The sequence below is a fragment of the Aricia agestis genome, chromosome 7, assembly GCF_905147365.1.
Source record: "Aricia agestis chromosome 7, ilAriAges1.1, whole genome shotgun sequence".
Classification (NCBI taxonomy): domain Eukaryota; kingdom Metazoa; phylum Arthropoda; class Insecta; order Lepidoptera; family Lycaenidae; genus Aricia; species Aricia agestis.
The window spans coordinates 1,127,073-1,148,124 of NC_056412.1; the positions used below are offsets into that span (position 1 = coordinate 1,127,073).

The 21,052-nt window shown below is 37.7% G+C and overlaps 1 protein-coding gene across 2 annotated transcripts in view; it reads right to left on the reverse strand.

Moving 5' to 3' along the window:
- Nucleotides 1-21,052, reverse strand: part of LOC121729149 (hemicentin-1-like) — a 226,260-nt gene that overhangs the window by 198,569 nt on the left and 6,639 nt on the right. Inside the window, exon 1 of one of the 2 annotated variants that reach the window (XM_042117555.1) lies at nt 10,216-10,397. The exons of the other annotated variant lie outside the window; for it this stretch is intronic. The gene's annotated coding sequence lies outside the window, so the exon portion shown is untranslated. Of the gene's footprint in view, nt 1-10,215; nt 10,398-21,052 lie in introns of those variants that run through there. 2 annotated transcript variants of the gene reach the window in all.

Sequence of the window (21,052 nt, forward strand, 5' to 3'; positions counted from 1 at the left end):
CAAAGTATTAGCCCGGCCGCACATTGTCCGAATTCTGATCAGAAACAGTTGAATTCCGCCGGACCGCCACCCCGCACACTATCCGAAATATCCTTCCGGCGAGTTCGAGCTCACTCGGCTCAGTACAAAATGTAAGAGACAGCGCGGACGTTCAACTGTTTCTGATCAGAAATTTCGGACAATGTGCGGCCGGGCTTAATCAAACAGCGTAGTAGTCACAGACATAGATCAAGATAGATACCGCATGTGTATGTACTTCGCGTGCCATATCGCGTTCCCAAACAACGAGCAATGCTCGTTTTTCGAAAGTCTGTTCTTTAGTCTGCGCTCCACCGTTATCGGCATCAGACGTCAATCGAATTGAAAAAATGCCTAATTGTGCCGTATAGAGCTGCAGAAACTCGAATAGAAACGTTGGCCTAGATAATGGACACGTTTTTTATCATCAGTACGTCACAGTAGGTAGGAAAAAAGTGGCAGGCTCGTTTTGGGTGGAGGGACATGCGGTATCTATATCCGGGACAGGACATAAGATACTGATTACTGGTATGTCCAAATAGTAAGGATTTATTTTGTAGACAGGTGCCGTTTTTCCCACAATTAACTTCTACAATTAGTTTTTAAAATTTCAACAACTTAACAAAATAATAAAACAAATATTTACATTGTCTTTCTATTTTCATCTCTTTTTAATCCCAAATAAGCAATTTTCTTCCTAAGAAATTCTAGGTTTATGGAGAGCACAAGAAACCAACTCCTGGAATCACTATACTATAATTATTATAATTACATTAGAATTATATAGCCATCCACTCAAGGCTTCAGGTCAAATAGCCATTATACAACGAGCTCAGCTTAGCCGCTAAAGACGGTGTAATTTTCTTTTATTTTTTACAATTTGCCAAGGATCATAGTTGAATCAAGATGCACTTTTGTGATGTAAATGGCAAAAGAGCAAAGTGGAACAGACAAAGGCCATTGTAATGAACGGGATTACAGGGTTTGTTTTACATTAGCTTCATAATTGAAGACGTGGATGAACTGGGTAAGTAACAATTTGAAAATTACCGTTTTTTTTTTTGCATAAATGGATAAATGGATTGCTTTAGGACCGGACAAAATATAATCAAATAAAAAAGATTGAATTCCATGTATGTGGTCGTCTTGGCAACGTTTTACAAGAAATGTTTTTGGTGGGATTTCAGTCCTTTTTGTAAGTTGGTTCTTGGTTATTTCTAGCACTTCAGGAAGCAGCCAAACATTTTGATGATCATCAGTGTGTACTGACATTTGTCTATCATTATTTCATTGTCTATCATGTTTGAATATAACGGACGTGTCTATAATAATATTATTTCCCACATAGTAACAATGAAAATATTTTGATATTAAACTTTGAATGGAATTTTCATTATGGGATGTTTTACTCTGCTAGAAATTTAATTACCTTTACTCTACATAGGATTCATTTATTATGCTAATAGCTAATAGGTACATTATAATTTTTCCCTCTCACAAACCAAATTATACTCTGACCACCTCTCGTAGCATACATTTAGTATTCTACGAAGCGCGTAAACGGTCGCATAATAGTTATTTCTTCACGCCTAAGCAACTGAACCGATTTTGCTGAAATTTTGTACGAATATACGTTGCGTCCCGAGAAGGACATCGGTACTTTTTATCCCGGAAAAATGTGCGGCTCCCGCGATATACATGAATTTCGGAACGAACACCACAATCTGACTAAAGTCAAACGTTGAACAAAACTTTTTGTAGACTGTCTGTTCTGGTGCTGCCCCTAGCGTGAAAACATCGTTGTGATATAATATAATATCCTGTTCCTGAACCGGTGACCACCATAATATTAATATACAATTGAAGACGTGAGTGGCAGGACACAATAACTAACAGTAAAAAATGGCGTTTTTTTTTTTTTAATGATTTGAAACAATAAAACTGTACATTTTATGTGTAGCCTGATATATAACCCAGGTGATGAAGTAGATAAGTTACCAGGTTTTTTTTAATTAAAAGGGGAAAAAATGAAGAGAAGTCCGTTTGTTACAAAATATTAGTTATCGTGTTCATCCACACACGTCTTCAATTTTGAATGTGCTAGTTTCGATTTGAGAATAAAACAATTTTTATTTTATGTTTCATTTTATTTTAAGGACCAGGTCTTAAGTATTTATATTTCGTCCAAGTATCATAAAACATATTTTATGATATTATTATATCCAGTCGTAACCTGCAAATGAAGTGCTTTCAGGTTTACGGTTTTAGCTGGTCGCTAGAAACTGTCGACAGGAGAGCTAAAGTAATGAGTGAATGAGGAGACAGCATCTGGAACTTTTTAACTTATTTCCCCCCTGTGGTTTCCCCTCAATACTGCCACAGACACTAAAGCGCAGTAAGACGCATTTTTGGGATACTTATTCACTTTTTGATATGTTCTATACTGTACTCGGCGAAACATGGTGGTAGCGGTCATTGACTCCCTGTCAAAACTTGTCATTTTCTATGTAAACCGTGTTTGACAATGAAGTGTCAGATGATGTCAATCGCGGCTTTGTATAGAAAATGACAAGTTTTTGACAGGGAGTCAATGACCGCTACCGCCATGTTTCGCCGAGTACAGTATAGTTCTACATTTTTTTCTCTTTATGTCTAGCTTACTCCCAAGTCCCATCGTCTTACGTTGAATGGAAGTAATTTATTTTTAATTAGAAAGTTTTTTGAAAATGCAATAACTAGTAACTACCCTATTTTACCGCCAAAACCATTACTGCTGCATAAAACGCAGTAAAATTACTTACTGCATGGATTTTTTTAGGATTTCAGATTCAAAACAGTAATTACAAGAGAATAAGCCCTATTCATAAGTTTTGTGTGAAACACACAGTCACGTAATAAACTAATTAAAACGCAGTATGTCTATACAAACTGCTTTTACTGCATGAAAAAGAAACGAATCTCTTACTTATGATTTCTAACTAAACTGCAGTAAATGCAGGCATTAATTATTTATATTCACCAGTTTTAATCATCAGATTTATACGTGGGAGAGCCATGCTTCGGCACGAATGGGTCGGCTCGACCGGATAAATACCACGTTCTCACAGAAAACCGGCGTGAAACAGCGCTTGCGCTGTGTTTCGCTGAGTGAGTGAGTTTACTGGAGGCCCAATCCCCTACCCTATTCCCTTTCCTACCCTCCCCTATTCCCTTCCCTTCCCTACCCTCCCCTATTACCTTATTCCCTCTTAAAAGGCCGGCAACGCACATGCAGCTCTTCTGATGCTGCGAGTGTCCATGGGCGACGGAAGTTGCTTTCCATCAGGTGACAAGTTTGCTCGTTTGCCCCCTTATTTCATTAAAAAAAAAAAGATGTCCGTAAAAGAAATAAGGTTACTTATTTTCGTTACGTCTGCCTCTCCGTCTGTCTATATCTGTCCATAAGTCACAGTTAACTCCGAAACTATAAAATCTCTACTGTTGAAACTTAGTATTAATTGTATTCGATAAACCGCATTCAGAATTTCATACAAACATAGAAAAAAATACATTAATTTCGGGGTCCCCATACATGAAACTGAAACACATATTTCTTTTTACAAAACCCATACGTGAGAGGTCTTTAGAAATGATATTGAGGTTTCTAGTATCCTGTAAACTGAATAGTTTGCGCGAGAGATTGCGACAATGTGTAATTCTATTTTTTCCTGCGCAGTAATAGGGCCCTTAAAATATTAATGTCTGCAATTAATTATTTATTAGGTTTCCAGAGCAAACATTAGGTCTTGGATTGAGTTAACTTTATTTTGTTAATGGTAAAATCAACAAAATACGAAATTAATGTATTTTCGTATCTTTTCGAGTCCAATTACGTAATTCTTTTTTTTTCGTACTAGGTATTGTTCAACTAAGGCATCACTATAAGTTTTATCAAAATCAGTTCAGTAGTTTTTGAAATAATGCAATTTTAATTCTCAATTTTGAAGTCGGTTTTATTTTTTTAATAATATTATTGTAGGACCGTTATATAATTATATACGTGAGCCCTAGAACAATTTTTTTGTTCTCGATCAAGCTCTCGACTTCTCCAGGATTTAATGTCAATAGCTTGAACCATTTTTTCACTCCAAACAAGCAACGAAAAAATGAAATTCTCACTGATATGTAAATAAATAGCTTTATGTGCGGACCGTGAAGGTCATTTTATTTCTTAAAATGAACCCCGAGCGAAACTAATTGGTGACCCCTGATCTAGGGGATAGCAGTATATACTATGGTACTATAGTAGTATCTTAGAAGATGTTGATGTGCCAAAATAATAAATAAATATTATATTATGTATATGTTGAGCTCAAAGACCGAAAACGCTCAGTGAGCGAAAATATGGCTCACAACGCGTTCTGGTCATAGCGTAACATATACATATTTTCGGCGTTCAGAAAGAGTATGTTCATACCAACTTACTAGACTATAAAATTACATCCATAATATAAATAAAATCGTTTATCTTAAAATATTTCTTAGAACGCAGGGAAAAATAAGTTGTTAGTTGTTACCGAAACGCGTGGATCGATATTCACGATCACACAACCTATTTCAAGGAGGCCATTAAAATGGTAATTCATATTAGATGCTTATCACTTTCCTAAGTGATTGTTTTTCCTGGGAAATCAAACAGCTATAAATTACTACGGGCTCATATTTTTCAATTGCCCCCGTATCTCGATCGTGCATACAGTTAGAATTACGGCTCACTTGTAGCATAGACTCGTAGTAACGAAGTTGCGTGCAACATCTGCCCGAGGGCGAATTCGTTTATTGTGCGGCAAACCGTAATTTAATGTCGTAGCCAACTTGTTAAAATAGCCTTTCAATCAAACAGCTAGCCCTTTGCCTGAACAACGCCATTCAATAACACGTCTAGCTTTTTAATTGAATATTTCAGTCGCTCAAAACGTTCAACACTACAGCTGATCCAAAAGCAGCCGTTTGATTGAATTAGTTCAGCGTTCACCACCGCGGCGCTAGGTGGGTTTTGTTTACAATATGGCGTTAACTAGCCGGTGTTTTGTGATTGTATTAAGATATTTTTCGTAATTATTCGTTAAAAGTGTTATTAAAGTGACAGAAATTATGGGGGCACATACGAGTAAATCAAAATTTAAACAAATATTCGTGGAGAAATTCCGGGATTATGAAATGCATCATCAAGGTATTTATTGCAATTTTGTGTTTAAAATGAGTTAGAATACAATTTATTCTGCTTGTTATCATTGCACTTGTGTAATAATGACCCTAAACTAATGGTCACCTTAGTTAATTTGCCATTTAACCAGTTAGTTAAGCGTCGTCTAGATGTAGTGTTGAACGTTGCAATCAACAAGTCGGCTAAGCGACGTATAGCCGTGTGATTGAATGGCGTTGTTCAGTCAAAGGTCTAGCTGTTTGATTGACCGGCTATTTTAACCAGTGGGCTGCGACATTTATATGCTGTAAAAATTACTATGCTAAATATTTTTAGGAATCAAATTTGCTTCATCTCCAAAATACAGGCTTATCAGTTTACGTGCAACAGGGTTGCGGATTAATAAATAAACAGTCTAAAACTAAAAATATTAAATTATGTATTTATGGTTTATATTATAATGAATATTTTTATTTAATCTAGTATATTTTTTAAAACACACATTTTCTTTGACGGCTTTTAAATACAACGAAGTCAGAAAAATATTACATAAATCCTAGGATTACCGCGGCCGACGAAGTCCAGTAAACCAGAGGAGTTGAAAGTGTGTTATGGACCTTTTGGACCCAAGCGGTTCCCAAGGGCAGCAGATATAGAAACGGACAGAAACATAATGCTCTTGGTCAATTTGTGTTTCGGTTTTCGATCGAGTTGACTTATGGTCACAGCACACATATCAACTCGGAAAGGGATCGTCACCGTATCGCCTTCGCCTCGCCGTCAACCAGGCGTCAACCAAGCGTATCAGTAGCGACTGCACGTCAACTCGGCTACGCGACGGCTAGGCGACGCCTCGCTCACGGCTCGCCTACCGCTGTCCCCTTCCGAGGCGAGGCGATTACTTTACGGTTCCGCTTAGTGTGCGTTGCAGTAGGGAGTTTCATACAAACAATATTGAACGGCTCGAGGCGATACGGTGCCGATCCCTTTCCGAGTTGATATGTGTGCTGTGACCTTTAATCGTACAGATGTCCTCTGCCGCAGTTTATTGCATTACAAGATTACGCCCCTTACTCCGTTGCACCAAAATTCGTTTATCGCACGGGAACCGTAAATTTTTCCGGGATAAAAAGTATCATAATATTATGTCCCGCGGGACTCCAAAGTAGATCCATACCAAATTTCAGCAAAATCGACAGACAAACTGAAACACTTTCTTATTTTTAGGGTTCCGGACCCAAAGAGTAAAAACGGGACCCTATTACTAAGACTTCGATGTCTGTCTGTCCGTCTGTCTGTCCATCTGTCTGTCAGCAGGCTGTAACTCAATAACCGCTATAGCTAGAGTTCTGAAATTTTCACAGATTGTGTGTAACTGTTGCCACTATAACAACAAATACTAAAAACAAAATAAATTCAATACAACAAAGGTATTTTTTTTGTTATTTTTTGCTTGATATCAATAACGGCAATAGGTGAGTTGAAATATTCACAAAATAGTTCAAAATACTCAGTTGTATTTGTACTTTAATAATTGATAATAATATATTACTTATATAAAGGGGGGCTCCCATACAAAAAAAAACACATATTTTACGTAGTTTTGCTCTATAATTATGGTACGGAACCCTTCGTGCGCGAGTCCAACTCGCACTTGGCCGATGTTTTAATATTAGTATGGATTCGCATAGCAGACATAGCCGTACTGTAACTGTCCATTATTATTATTTTTTTATATGAAATAAGCGGGCAAAGGAGCAAACGGGTCACCTGATGGAAAGCAACTTCCGTCGCCCATGGACACTCGCAGCATTAGAAGAGCTGCAGGTGCGTTGCCGGCCTTTTAAGAGGGAATAGGGTAATCGGAGAGGGTAAAGAAAGGAAGGGAATAGGGGAGGGTAGGGAAGGGAATAATGTAGGGGATTGGGCCTCCGGTAAACTCACTCACTCGGTGAAACACAGCGCAAGCGCTGTTTCACGCCGGTTTTCTGTGAGAACGTGGTATTTCTCCGGTCAAGCCGGCCCATTCGTGCCGAAGCATGGCTCTCCCACGTATGTGGGAGTTACACATTAGTTGAAAACTTTTCATTAGTATGATTCAAAGAAGTCTTCGAACATTTTATCTCATTTTATCTAAGGCTTGAATATGTAAAGGAATGCACACCGGGGAATGCACAACTAGTTTGTAGACCTGCACTTGATGTATTGGTATCGTTTTAAGATGCGATCTCAGTAGAGGAGACTTACACTTACATTGATACAGCAGAGAGCGCCAGTACTGGATTTGTTTAACATGTACTACGTCAAAGGAAATGCGCATTTCGAGGAACCGTAAGGATGTAATACATGACGTGGTTACAAGGAGTTGTGTGCGTGGCATTTTATGATATAATAGTCTAAGAGCGAGTGTTCGGCAGACTTACAGTTAACTATACTGTACTTGACTCCCGGATATAAATCGCGATTGACAATTAAGTGTCAGATGTTCCTAGTCCATTGTCAATCGCGGTTTATATAGAAAATGACAAGACAATGACCGCTGCCGCCATGGTTAGCCGAGTACAGTATAGTTAACTGTAAGTCTGCCGAACACTCGCCCTTAGACTATTATATCATAAAACAGTACAATATAGCAAATTCCATATTAATGCAATGGGCGTGCTATTTCCAACAAGGTTTCCTGCGCGGCTCTACCCGCCGAAATAAATAAATTCCCCGGAACCGTAGGTACATTTTTCCGCAAAAATAGCCTTTGACTTTACCCGTGGTCTATTCTATATCAGTGCCAAATAACATAAAAATCGGCCTAATATTCCGTGAGATTAGAGTGTTCCAACTGAAATACTATTAACCGCTTTATAATATTATAAGCGTGGATAGTAGGAACCGGAATAAATGTCTGCCATTTAATTTTTATACAGAAAATAACATTTTTTAAGATATCAAAACGGCAGATATGCTGCAAATTGCAATCACTTTTTGAAAGTCAATATTTATGCTACGCTCGAAGGAACCCTCGTTGGGAATAGTGAATGCCCATTGCATCAACGGCGGATGAAACGGTTAACCTGGCATTCATATGGTGTTTCCTACTTTACTGTAAGTCTTCTGAACACTCGATCTTTGTCTAGGGGTCAATTCGGATCGCAAAGCGACGCGTAGATGCATTACTCAATTTGTATGGATTTGACAGATTTTCAAGAGGTCTCACGTAATTGAAATCTGTCAATTCGGTACAAAAGAAACGCATCTACGTATCGCATTGCGGTCAGAATTGACCCTAATAGTCCTCACTCTGATTCCTCGGAACTAACCTATGTATAAGTAATTAAGTAGTAGACCTATACTAATTCTAGACCGATTAAATTATGTATATACATCCGTCGTGCGTCCCAATTAATGCTTTGACTCGTTGGTTATTGCAACTTGTTGAATCTCTGTTTGTTTGGGGAGATAAATTAAGATATTAACTAGTTCTCAAATCCTACCCTTCTCAGCTTTATTTTGATGAATTTTTGTTGCAGGTCTTTAGACTGTAGTAATATTCGGGCTCCTTGAGATCATAATGATATCTTGTGGAACCCGGATGTTTCAAGATTATCGTGGTAACAGCTGTCGTTGATGACCTACAAGTGCTGCAATCGTGGGGATGTTATTAGGCCCGTTAAAAAATTCTAGACCGCGCAATTTGGGTGCAATAACATTAGAGTCATTTAATATAAAAAATAAGATTCCCCACACCGGTTTCGGTGACGGTATTCCCTTCCCTACCCTCCCCTAATCCCTTCTCTACCCTCCCCTATTCCCTTCCCTACCCTCCCCTATTCCCTTCCCTTCCCTAAACTCCCCTATTAACCTATTCCCTCTTAAAAGGCCGGCAACGCACCTGCAGCTCTTCTGATGCTGCGAGTGTCCATGGGCGATGGAAGTTGCTTTTCATCAGGTGACCCGTTTGCTCGTTTGCCCCCTTATTAATTGCATTCTGTATCAAAATAACATTATAATTATTTTGATACAGAATCTACCACATTGTTGTACCAATTTGTTACGATGTATTTGTATAATAAATATTATTGTGATGTAAGCATGTTCAACATCCAGTAGCGTTGGCGCCCGCTACTATATAAATGTAAATTAGCACTTAGCTCCTGTCAACACGTTTAATAGACAAACTTCTGCAATTACAGGCACAAATGAGAAATTACGGACATCCATACTAATATTATAAATGCGACAGTGTGTCTATCTTTCTGTCTGTCTGTGTGTTACCTCTACAAACGCTTAACCGATTTGATAAAATTTGGAATGGAGATACTGAGTCCCGGGTAAGGACATAAGATGCTTTTTATCCCGGAATATTTAGCGCAATGGAGTTGCAGGCGTCATCTAGTTAGGTAAAAAATATGAGAAATTATAGAAATAATTAATAATAGGCAGTGTCAGTACGTAAGAAACTTTCATATCTGTTTAGATTATAGACAGATTTAAGAAATTTCCATCCCCATTGAAATATAATACAATATAGAACGGGAACTCTAAAATTCCACCGGTAAAATATAGCTCCAGTTAAGACAACAAAAAATGTATGACGGACTTAACTTTGACAAACAACTGAAAGAACGAAAATTCCTGCAACTTGCAAGTTGCAGGTCAGTAAAAAATGGTTTCACGTTAAAATGCAAACATTGTACCTATTACCTACAGGCTTTTCATTTTTGTAGTATAAACATTGAGTTTCTCATGACCTTGGTTTTAATCTCAAAACTATGTCTTCATAGAGTAGATATAATATTTTAATTTTTTATCACCAAATACTTCCACGTTACGATGGCCTTCAACAGTTTCGAAAAAACGTAACATTTTCAACTAGATTCAAATCAAGTAAGTAATTAAACATCCAAAGCGGAGTAAAAGATAAGAAAAATGTTGTTTCAGAATTTTTTATTAAACCTGAATAATTTACGCGGCGAAAGGGGCAAATCTACCGTGAAAAAGGTTAAAAATAAACTCACCGTGAGCGTGGTATTTTCTAAATCCATCATTCACAACACTTCACAAGCTGTTAATATGCTCTAAAGCTCAAATCGACTACAAGTTTGTACAGACACGATCACTGTATCCAATAAAGTTTTTCTTCTTCGGCGCGTATGTGAAATACGACAGATAGGCTGCGTCCTGCGACCGCCTGACTCGAACCGCGTCCACAAACTGTTATATCTAGCGCTAGGGCCCTTCGGTGCGCCTGCGTACAGATAGGACCGAGCTCTTTCAGCACTTAATTAATATATCAACTTTTCTACCGTCTAAAATGACTGTCTTAATAAAATATTTGGGTTCTGCGCAGCCCCGAGTTTCGTTAATTTTCTTCGGCGATAAAGCTATTTCTAACGTCGACCGTTAAATTGGTTTGCGTTTTAGATATTTATAAGGAAAGTTATTCGAAGTGATGATTACTTTCTGGACCTTATCCGATACGATATAGAGCTGCCGATTATTCAAGTTAAATTGTTGTTCTGAGTTGTAGGTAAACAATGTGAATATTTAATACAGTAATAATTATTATGGCGTAGTAAAGTGCTTCATATTAATTAAAGTTTAATATCATAATAATATTATAATAACAAATATTTCACTATCAATTAATTCATAACTAGAAGTTGGCTACAACTCGTTTTACAACAAACCATTTAATATATAGGAACATTATTTTTATTTAATTATTTATTAAACAAAACAAAATAATACAATTAATATATTTTTGCGGTAAAAAATATTATTTTTTCTCCTTTCATCAAGTCAAAGTTACTGAATTCCATCTAAATAATGTAAAGGTAACATACTGTGTTTTTACTGAAAAGGTTTTAAAAATTCTTCTACCAATAATTATTGAATGTCAGTGTGTCACGTTATCAGTAAGATATGAAAATTATAAGTAAAAAATCGGCCAAATGCGAGTCGGACTCGCGCACGAAGTGTTCCGTACCATTATAGAGCAAAATTAGGCCAAAATTTGTATTTTTTGTATGGGAGCCTCCTTTAATTTTTTTTTGTTTTAAAAATTATTATTAAATATTAAAGAACACATATAATTAAGGACTATGAGAAAAATTCAAGTAGGTATCTACCTGTTGTCATTATTGACATAGAGCAAAAAGGCCAAAAAAATCACGTTGTTGTATGGAAGCCCCCTTAAATTTTTATTTTATTTTGATTTTAGTATTTTTTGTTATAGCGGCAACAGATATATACACAATCTGTGAAAATTTCAACTCTCTAGCTATTACCGTTCTTGAGTTACAGCCTGGAGACAGACAGATAGACAGACATACAGACGGACTGACGGACAGACAGCGAAGTCTTAGTAATAGGGTCCCGTTTTTACCCTTTGGGTACGGTACCCTAAAAATTATTCTAAAATAGGTTATTAGTTTGGATGGCAGTAATACTGTTTCAGGCGGGCTTAAAGTAGTGATCTATAAATCGCACAGGCTCGCTAGTACAACCTAGATCTATCTATCTATAGGCTCGAGTATATTAAGGTCGTTGATGTACACCAGAGGAAATTGATTCATAGACAGTTGACAGACCTACGTCGTTTGGTCGGCTTAAATGTCAGTTCAATGTAAGCTGTGATCGGTCTGATAGGTTTGACTTAACACGACCAAATTACTCAGGTCCACCATCTGACTAGGAATCAACTTCTCTGTTAGTACATTGTAGATGTGACAACGTACAATAAAAAGAACAGGCCCTTTGGTCAAGACGTTCTCGTTATCGATTCTTTATAGAATCGCCGATCAAAATTTATGAAATTGACATAAGCGTTCGATAACACAAAGTCGACATTCCACTTATGTCATGTCAAAACCATACATCGGCGATTCTATAAAGAAGCGACAAAGAAAACGTCCTGGCTAAAGGGCCAGTAGTGCGAATTCTGTATCAAAAGCTTATCAAAAGGAAGAGCGAAGCCGACAAATTGAATGCGTAGCCCATTGTACTATTAAAACAATATGTGAAATATTTATAATGCCTTCCATTGCCGGTTTCATTGGAACCAACGCCTTTTGTGCATACCCATTCCACACATGGATCATACAATGACGGATGGGCATGTAAAATTTATTTATATCTTTATATTATTCGCTCAAAAATTTTATTCACGAGTAAAATATAAGAGTTTGTAAAACATACAAAATGTTGTCTGTGGTTCCAGTAGGCGTATTGTTGACGGATGCAGGTTTATTAATATTCAATTATTTTTCCATTGCTACGTTAGGTATATACTTCTGACGTCACTAGTATATAAATACCTACTACTGTATAAAGCGTTTTTACGTGCCCTGTAAAATTCTGTGGACAAATCGTTGCTTTGAAAATATATTTTATTTTGAATGTACAGATGCTACTGAGAACTACTATTCATAAATCATTAATGTAATAGAGAAAGTTTTATTATGTTTTATGTAACACAACATTTATTTACAAGTCTTTAGTCTAGTCTAATTATTAATATCGCATGTTTTTTCTTTTAAAATTATACATTAAACATAATATAATTTTATAGTTTTTTTTAATGAAATAAGGGGGCAAACGAGCAAATGGGTCACCTGATGGAAAGCAACTTCCGTCGCCCATGGACACTCGCAGCATCAGAAGAGCTGCAGGTGCGTTATCGGCCTTTTAAGAGGGAATAGGGTAATAGGGGAGGGTAGGGATGACAAGGGGAGGGAATAGGGGAGGGTAGGGAAGGGAATAGGGTAGGGGATTGGGCCTCCGGTAAACTCACTCACTCGGCGAAACACAGCGCACGCGCTGTTTCACGCCGGTTTTCTGTGAGAACATGGTATTTCTCCAGTCGAGCCGACCCATTCATGCCGAAGCATGGCTCTCCCACGTATAATATGAAGTTTTAAATAATGATACGTAATAACTTACATAATTTGACAATTGATAAAATTTTGCATGCCGTAAGGCAGAATGTATAAATAAGGCTCTGAAAAATACGGGTACCATCTTATTATTGTACCTGCATTCTAAGCAAATAAACGACCTATCTATCTATCTAGTAGAAGCCTTTATTATTTAGCCTTTAATGTGTCCTTTCCTTGGTCAATTTGTGATAGCTCTATCCTCTGTATAATATAGTGTTATGAGTCCCTTTTACTTACCTAAAGGGTAATTTGACCCTCAGACAAGTTTTACGATCGCCATGAGTCCTTAATGACCCAATTCTTAAGGAGGAAGACTCAATAGCTCCTATTAATTTACGTTCATTATAAGACCAACGCTCGACAATTTTGTGATACGAGTGAAATTAAATAAAATTACTTCCGTCAATCGGTTGGGGACAATAATGGTAGATTGAAAAATATTTTTTCGTTTTAAGTTTAAAATTGTAAACTTTACAGGGTGTAAAAAATTAAGCTATAATACTTTAAGTTGTGTATATCGATTGTTGAGTCACCCGTATAGAGTTCACTGTGAAAGTGCAGTACTAAAAGAGTTACTGATTTTTTTAACCTTTGTATGGGGAAACTCTTAACGCTTGGACACTTGGCCATACAAATAGCAAAAAAATATATTTCAGTGCTGTGAAAGATCACAGTGAACTCTATATTTAGAGGGACCCATACATCCCTAAAGTATTATCACTTTGTTTTGTTACACCCTGTATATTGATTTGATCTAAAACGCCTCCGTGGTCTAGTGGTTAGAGCGTCGCTCTCGACTCCGGAGGTCGTGGATTCGAATCCCGCGTTGGAAACATGTTATTTCCAAGTTTGCTTAGGACAATGCAGGCTGATCACCTGATTGTCTGACAAGTAAGATGATCCATGCGTCGGATGGGCATGTAAAAAGTCGGTCCTGCGCCTGATCTCTCGCCAGTCGTGTCGGTCTTCCGTCCCACTGGGTTATGAGAGTAAAGGAATAGAGAGTGCTCTTGTGTACTGCGCACACACTTGAGCACTATAAAATTACTCCTGCGTACCTGGTCTGGTTTCAATGAAACCGGCCACCGTCACCGAAACCGGTGTGGGGAGTATTATTATTATTATTGATTTGATCTATGGCAGAACTTCATATATCCTTCCTCCTAATATAAACCTGCCCTGGACTTCTACGAACATTTTAAGACTAAAATTAGCCAAATCGGGTCAGCCGTTCTCGATATTACGTAATAAATAAAGTAAAGAGAAACTGATAATGGTATAATTGTAATATTATGAGGATGACTAAAAAACGGCGCCAAAGATGATCGACGACATGGTCTACTGGCGTCGTTTGTAGCCCCTTAATAGCGCTTCCCCTTATTGCGAATTTTCACTGGTCGATTTTCCCGCATGCGGGATGCGGGAGATTTCTGAAACGCATGCCACGACCAATGAAAATGCGCAATTAGTTGTTATAGACTCCCCGTATGCTGTATACCGTACGCGGTACGAGTAAACGACTAATGAAAATGCGCCCTTAAAGATAAAAATGCGAAAGAATTTATATTTTATAATAATATTATAAAATATAAATTCTTTCTTAATATATTATATTGTATTTTTAGTGTCATTCGGAACATTACAGTTGTCGCTTCAAATATCTCATATCATTTAGCTTTAGTCATCCTCATGTACGGTCCACCTCCCCCGTCGTTATCACTTAACAGGCATTATATCAACAAACAGTTCAATGTTCATTCAATCTCCATGTTTGTTTTCAAGGAAATAAACCAAAGGCAAGATGATTATTGTGACTTTTTGGTCTTCGATTTGACTTCAGGCGTGTTATTGCACGTAGGGGCCTGAAGTCACTTTGATTAGTGATAACTGATAGTGCAAGTAATTATTGCAGGTGATTACTGATTAGTAATCAGGAGAATGTAAGTGTGGAAAGCGACTGATTAGCGCAAGTACTTTATTTTCTCCTAATCACCAATCACCTGCACTCGCACTAATCAAAGTATACAGGCCATAATTTTCTCCTGATTAGTAATTACCTGCAATAATCACCTGCACTTATCACTAATCAAAGTGAATACAGGCCGTAATAAGAAAACTAATCGTTTTGAGCCAACGTCAAAATTTCGGCCGAATACGAACTTGACATACATAACTCCAGTATAATTACTATTTATTTATTACGTTTCGTGGCTTACCCATGTAATTATTAGTTAAATGTTAAATAATGAAAATTTGGGTGATCATTTAAAATGTGCGACCTATGTTGCGTAGTACGTTATATCGAATAATCCTCTATTTAGTAACATTCGTAACTTGACCTAAATAGTGAATGTTTGAATAATCAAAAAACACATGTCCCTTCAGAATTAACACACCCACCTATGATAAATTATTCAAAACTTAGTGAATAAACGAAATTGTTCGTGCTCACTAAATATTATCTACGTTTGTATATACTAATCTAGCTCTTGCCCGTGACTTTGTTCGCGGTAACAAACATTAATAATAATTATTCCTGTTATTTCCAAATCATTCAAAGATACAAACTCTTCAGTTAATAGAACATTAATTAGTTTATTATATACATTTTCCTTTATTTAATCATTATGAAAATAATATTATGTATTTTAAAGACGCCACCAAAACGCGATAATATTCTTGTAATAATTTCAACAATTCCATACTAATAATATACTGCAGGCATTGTTTTTGTCTGACTATTAGCTAAACGCATACCACTGAACCAATATTGATAAAAACTAGTTTGTATCAAAATTGGTTCAGTTTTTACTATGGAAAAATAAACAGATTTCTATACGAGCGAAATAATAATCCTGTGCCTCAAGCACACTGTTCATGTACTATACGGCCAGGAACACTCCAGCTTATGCTCTATTTCTCGATCTGTCCAAGGCCTCTGATTTGGTCCAATACGACTAGCTCTGGAGAAAACTCCGGGAAGATATGCTGCCGTCCTTAGCATAAACAACGCAATCGACATATTTTACGAAATTGAGTTATTAGTATATTCGGAATCGCTAAAACGAGATCTACCAGGATCAATCACTCGTTCTTTAATATCTTCTATAGTTTTCATTTTATTGTTAGTCATAAACAACGTATGTGATCTTTTCCAAACTTATTACTAGTCATAAGCATCGTTCTATTTATACTAGTAATAAACATCATAATGAACAGGCAAACATGCGTTTTTAATGGCTAGTTTACTTAGAATTTCGACGTATGAAATACTAAGCATAAAAAGCGCATCTGGTACTAGGTAGTGGGAGAAGCCCCATTAGTAAGTACAGAGGCACAAGAACCGGAGAATAGTTTGCTTCTACCAGAAGATCCCTACGGCCAAGACTAGAATTTCCGATCGTGAAATACCGATTCTTATGCAAATATGGTTTCTGAAAACGCGGACGTGTGCCGTGTATGTTCTGCGATACAAATAATTATTGTAATGACAAAGCTGGAGAACCATGGGTATATGTACTGTCAAAGTAGTGAGTTATTTATAGGCTCATGAAGCCTCTGAAGGTGATTAAAAAAAACTATTAGGTACCTTTGATAAACATAAGCACACAATTGTGCATTTCCTAGACATAAACCACGCAACTGTCACACATGCGTTGATTATGCTTAGTAAACTAATATTATTGCAATCTATGTTTCCTAGTCTTTAACAATTTTTCGTCATTAAAATACTTAAATTAACTAAATTTATAAATATACCATCGCACATTCAAAGTTCACATTTAAAGGCACCAAACAAAACAAAAATATTTGAAATATTCCTGTTAGTTTCGTAGGGACAAAAAAAAAGAATAAAACTTAAGGCGCGAATTACTCGAAAGTTGCCGCCATGCAGATGCGTTGTTTATGATAAGGACGGCAGTATAAATCTGCCATAATATGCATTTATTTCAATCTTGGATTATTGGAATGCGAATCAGGGGAATTAGGTACGTAAAGTGAGCAGGAGGGCACTCTGACATGTTCAAGGTGGAATGCGGAGTGAGGGGGGAGTAAGCTCGCCAACTTTTTTCAATCTGTACGTTAATGGGTTAACTGATGAGCTCAGCAGTGCTGGTGTCGGATGATCCTTTGACGGTACCTTTGTCAACTAAATCAGATACATTTTATCCGAAAAAATGTACGGTTCCCTATAAAGATATATAAAGACTATAAAACTACACTTTTGTCAATATAATGAGCTAAGAATCCCTGACTAGCCTGACTATGGTATTTTTTTTTGCTGAAGGCAGGTCAAGTAGCCCTGACGGGGTCACTGCGACCCTTGAGGATCTATTGTGACTCCTTCGCATTGGAGTACCGTCCCCAACCCAATGCTGCTCATAAATTGAACGATGTGGTTGGGGTTAGTGCCACGAATTTCCTGACTATGGTATACGCTCTTGACTATTTATTTATTTATTTATTAAAAATTTGCACATACAAAGGTGGACTTAATGGCTTACGGCATTATCTACCAGTCAACCTTTGGGCGATACAGGAACAAAAGTGTATACGTGCCAGTCAAGTTACAAGAATAATACTATTGTGTTCCGGAACAGAAAAATCCATCTTTAAATTTCTTGAACTAAACCTTTTTGTTGAAATCCGCGCCCCAAATTCATAGCGCCTACAAGTTTTAAGACTACTTCAACTCTTCAGTATAAAACCCGGGGATCGCCAAAGTTCTGTGTGTCTTTGAAATGTGATAGGTAGTTTGGACCAGATCTAAAGTGTGTTCATCCAAACCGTAAAAGTTTGGTGGTTCGTAAGTGTTTTACCCCGATTAAGATATGCTTTTAAGGGGGCGACTAACCCAAAATTTTCGATTTTATAATTAATTTTTATACTTGAAAATAAGCCCCGAATTGTTTCATTTTCTAAAATTAGAAAGTACATTATATTTTCTAAAATTCGATCTGAGCTTTGAGAAAAAACACGATATCTTAAAATTTTCTCCATAGAAAAAAATCACAAAGATGCATCTAATTTTTACGAATTTTTCATTTATTGCCATAACCGTGCATTGAACTAAGTTAATATTTTAACACATTGTATAAATCATTGAGAAACTGACCTAGCGGATTTTTTAAACGATGTGTATATTTTATCAAGTTATTGAGAAAAAACTAAACTGGCGATGAATCCGCATCGTCCTTTTTCACCTGGCATATGAAAGACAGGCGTGAGTGTGAAAAGAGAAGGACGATGTTTGATTTTTGGGTTAGTCGCTCTCTTAAGAGAAGTTGATTCCTAGGCAGGTGAGGAACCTACGTTTTTTGGTCGCGTTATGTCCAATCCAGCCGACAGATAACAATCCACATTGAATTGACATAATCCGACCAAATGACGTTGGCCTGTCAACTGCTAAGGAATCCGATGGTACAATGTACAAAATAATATAATATATACAAATTAAAAATAAAACTGTAAAACTACACTTTTGTCGATATTATAATGAGCTAAGAATCCTCGACTATCCTAAGGCTGCTTCACAAGAGCTCAACAATCGATGTGGTTAACGGTATAGAGCTTGAACAATATTTTGGAACGTAGTTCCTTTTCGCTCGAAGAGGTTTGTATGGAATTAACAAATTTGCATGACGTCTCGCGTAATTGAAATCTGTCAAATCCATACAAATTTGGAAATGCGTCTACGCGTCGCGTTGCTGTCTGAATTGACCCTGAGCCTGTCTACACGGCGGCGGCGCGCTGCGTCGTCGCAACGCACACGTCATGACGAACAGCAGCCCCCGTGATGAAGCGTGACTGCTTCGTAATAACGCTGCGATGTTCGGCCGACGCAACGCCGACGCAACGCGCCGTGTGGACTGGCTCTTAGCATCAAAAGTTATGCTCCATCTGCAAACATTTTGAAATCAGATCAATTTAATGTGCCTTTGTGTTAAATGGTAACTGTTATGAGGTAAAAGCTTTGTTTGCTTTATAATCGATATTAATTTATGCAGATATAATATTATATTGTTGGTGTTTGTTATGCATGTAGTGCTATAAAATTTCAACAGAATAGATATTATTTTGATACTGACATGAGTTGAAATGTTCAAACTAATAAACACATGCGGGCTAACAACAGACTCTTTGAAATCCCGGACTAATTATATGTAATTTACTTACAATTTATATAGGATGTAACAAAACAAAGTGATAATACATTAGAGTGTGTATGAGTCCCCTGTGTAACGTTAACTGTGAAAGTAGCGGCGCTGAAAGCGTTTTTTTTGTATGGGCAAACTCTGGAATGTTTGTCTGTTGAGAAGTTGTCAGCGCTGAAAGTTGCTTTTTCAGCACTGCTACTTTAACAGTGATTTCAATATAATGGCCGATTTACACAGGTGACTAAAGCCGCATGATTTACGTCGCACGGCGAAAATCTACCGTGTAAATGTCAATTCGACTACGCCGCATGCGGGTAGAGTCGCAAGCCCCACAGTCGTGCGGCCAATGGCCGCATGCGGCTGGTGACTAAAATCGACCGTGCAAACGCTCAGTCGCAAGCGATCGCTTGCTGCGAATACTACTGTCGACTGGTGACTTGCCGGGTGACTAAAATCGACCCGTTTACTAATATAATATATTCTGTGCCGTTAGTCACCCGTGTAAATGGGGTGGCGATTCGACTGTCCAAGTCGAATCGCCACCCCATTAACTCCTACTCCTCCTATTTTCTTCTGATTAATTTCGTTGCGGGTCCCAAGACAGCTTTAGCATGTCCCTCGGGCTCCCTGAGATCATATCAAAGGGTTTTCGTGGTTGGATGCCGCTGTCGATCCTGGCGACACAGGAGATACAGTGGTGGGAATGTGTGGTGGGCCAAAGCCCGTTTAAAAAAAAAAAAAGGCGATTCGACTGGTGACTTGCCGGGTGACTATAATCGACCCGTTAGTCACCCGTGTAAATCGACCATAAAGGACACATACCTACACACCCTAAAGTATTATCATTTTATTTTCTTACACCCTGTATGCGTCAATTCGGATCGCAACGCGACGCGCATTTTTAAATATTTGGACTGTATTGACAGATTTTAACTGCGTGAGACGTCTTGCAAATCTGTAAAATCCATACAAATTATGAAATGCATCTACGCGTCGCGTTGCAGTCTGAATTGACCCTATAGCCATCTCCTATTATCGGAAACAGTTGTAAAATACTTCATTAAGTATGTAAGTGGCACATTCATTCGTTAATTGAACTATACATGTTTGATTTGGGCAGACCGGTGTGATATTACTGCATTGTTTAATCACAGTTAACATAGTACGACCTTTTTCGACCTCTGCGGCTCAGTTGGTTGGCTGTTGGTAGTTCAAGCCGGGGGTCGCGGGTTCGAATCCCGCCGACGGAACAAAAAGTTTTTCAAAAGATCCTGGGTCTTGGATGTGTATTAAATATGTATATCATAATATAATAAAAATCTAAAATATAGGTATGTAAAGTATAAAAGTATTAAATATATTTCCGTTGTCTGGTACCTGTAACACAAGTCCTTCAGGTACTTAGCACGGGGCCAGACTGACGCGGTGTGAAGCGTCCATGGATAGTATTATTATTAGTATACAAGACCTACAGATGTTTCCCGCCACTTTATTCCACCGATTTTTTTATTGCTACGTCTTTTGTTAAGTATATTAAGTTATATTTTGCTGTATCTTGACGTAGGAGATGCTTCGGCATGAATGGGCCGACTCGACCGGAGAAATACCACGTCCTCACAGAAAACCGGCGTGAAACAGCGCTTGCGCTGTGTTTCACCGAGTGAGTGAGTTTACCGGAGGCCCAATCCCCTACACTATTCCCTTCCCTACCCTCCCCTATTACCTTCCCTACCCTCCCCTATTACCTTCCCTACCCT